Below are 2,545 nucleotides of genomic sequence, written 5' to 3'. Positions count from 1 at the left end.
TCTACGACACGGAGGCGAGCTAGAGCAGGGACGGCGGCGGAATCGACCGGCGCCAGCGGAATCGTGCGGCGGCGGCGTGGGTGGGGAAATGGAGGGTGCGGGCGCAACGTGAAATTTCCAGCCGTTGTACATTCGTGCGTCCGAACAAATACCGCGCGTTGCGTCACATATGGTGCCCCGGATAGTGCAAAAAGCCGTGCGCACCAAATTTTTTTCAGCGCTGCCGCAGATAGCGCACCTGCTGGAGGACCAATTTTATCTCAGTGCGTTGCAAATACTGACGGTTTTTATGGCGCGAGCGTGGGATAGCACGTCTGTTGGAGATGGTCTAAAACTTGTTAAATGCTTCCAATACAAGCAGGGCCCAAGGGGGTCTTTCTCAAAAACATGACCGATCAGTACATTGGATAGCAGAAGGGCGAGTTTAATTCGGTCAATATTAGTACAGTACTATATTATAACTGAATCCGTCAAATGGACTGATTTCACAAGAAAATAATGCACCCAGAAACGGTGTTAAATGGAAAATGCCTATAAATGCTCGTAGCACTAAACGCACCGAAGACACCCGCACGGCCACACGCGAGTAAACACCATGAGCTCTTCGGTTCAGCCCATGCGCGTCAAGGCCGCATACCAGCGAATCGTGGACAACTTCCAGTCCCTTGTCATCGTCCACCTCGCCGCTGCCTCTCTCGTCGCCCTGGTTCGTCTCGTGCCAGAGGAGCTGACCAGCCTGGTCCGTGAGCTTCAGCCCGTGCACCTATTCTTCGCCGGCTTCCTCCCGGCCGCGGCGGTCGTCGTCTACCTAATGCTTCGTCCGTGCGCGGTGTACCTGGTCGACTACGCCTGCTTCCGTACCACGTACACCAGCCGCGTCCCCTTCGCCACATTTCTCGAGCACAGCAAGCAATCGCCGACCCTCAACAGTCGCAGCTTTCGTTTCATTTCACGCCTGCTGGAGCGCTCGGGGCTTGGGGAGGAGACCTGCCAGCCCACAGCGCAGCACTGCATCCCGGCGCACAAGTACTGCACCATTGACGAGGCTCGCGCCGAGTTCGAGCTCGTCGTCTTCTCGGCGATCGACGACCTCCTCGCCAAGACCGGCATCGCACCAGACGCAATCGGTATCCTCGTCGTCAACTGCAGCCTGTTCTGCCCCACGCCATCCTTGGTCGACATGATCATACACAAGTACAACCTGCGCGGCGACATCCGCAGCATGAACCTCTCCGGCATGGGGTGTAGCGCTGGGCTGATCTCCGTGGGGCTCGCGAGGAGCCTCCTACAGGTCGCTCCCCGGGGCTCCCACGCGCTGGTCGTCTCCACAGAGACCATCACCCCGAACTACTACGTCGGCAACGAGCGCGCGATGCTATTGCCCAACTGCCTTTTCCGCATCGGCGGAGCGGCGGCGCTGCTGTCGACTTCCCCCGTCAACGCCCGGTTCCGCCTCAAGCACGTCGTGCGCACGAACACCGGCGCCGGGAACGACAGCGCTTACCGGTGCGTGTTTCAGGAGGAGGACGACGAGGGGAACGTCGGGATCAACCTCAGCAAGGACCTGATGGTCATCGCCGGCAAGTCTCTGGAGGCCAACATCACCAGGATCGGGCCGCTCGTCTTGCCGCTCCGCGAGCAGCTTCTTTTCGCGCTCTCCCTCGTTGCACGGAAGGTGTTCCGTGCCCGAACCAAGCCTTACATCCCAAACTTTTCCAAGGCGTTCAAGCACTTCTGTATTCACGCCGGCGGCCGGGCGGTAATAGATGAGCTGCAGAAAAGCCTCTCCCTCTCCGACGAGCAGGTGGAGGCGTCGCGGATGACGCTGCACCGGTTCGGAAAACACGTCCAGTAGCTCGTTGTGGTACGAGCTGGCCTACATGGAGGCTAAAGGACGGATGCGCAAGGGCGATCGTGTTTGGATGATCGGATTCGGCTCAGGGTTCAAGTGCAACAGCGCGGCGTGGGAGTGCATCGAGCCTGCCCGTAATGCCGATGGGCCATGGGCCACGTCCATCCACAGGTATCCGGTGGTCATTCCCGACGTGCTAAAGCACTAGCTGCTTAGCGCATCCACAGTGTTGTCAAATGCTAAATGTGCCACGTAATAAAAAAATAGCTATGATGCCAAATTGCTAAGTTTACCGCAATGTGTAGATTGCCAAAAAAATTAATGTTCTCTCCCATGGCCCACAATAACTTCGTATGTTTGAGATGTTTGCAAAATGATGTCAAATTTTTTAGTCCTTTAAAATTTAGAGTATTTTATACCAATGCAGCTTTCATTTTCCCTTTAAATGTTTATTCGTAATATTATATATATAATTAATACTTGATGCTTATAATGCCATGCGTTTAGATTTGCCCCGAGCCCCTCAAATCTCAGGCCGGCTCTAACATCCATACTCCCTCCTTCCCAAATTAGTATGCATATTAATTTTAATTAAACTCAAACTTTATAAGCTTTGATCAAATGCATAGAAAAGAATATCAATATCTAGAACACTAACTCAATGTTATTAGAACCATCAGGCTGGTCATAGTG

At 54.2% G+C, this 2,545-nt stretch overlaps 1 pseudogene; it reads left to right on the top strand.

The window, feature by feature from the left end:
- The first annotated feature begins 575 nt into the window (after nucleotides 1-575).
- Nucleotides 576-2,282, top strand: LOC127332428 (3-ketoacyl-CoA synthase 6-like; annotated as a pseudogene).
- Nucleotides 2,283-2,545: the final 263 nt, after the last annotated feature.

Source organism: Lolium perenne, chromosome 4 (genome assembly GCF_019359855.2).
Source record: "Lolium perenne isolate Kyuss_39 chromosome 4, Kyuss_2.0, whole genome shotgun sequence".
NCBI classification, from domain to species: Eukaryota; Viridiplantae; Streptophyta; class Magnoliopsida; order Poales; family Poaceae; genus Lolium; species Lolium perenne.
The sequence above is the reverse complement of the archived record's forward strand: the minus strand, read 5'-3'. Positions and strand labels throughout refer to the sequence as shown.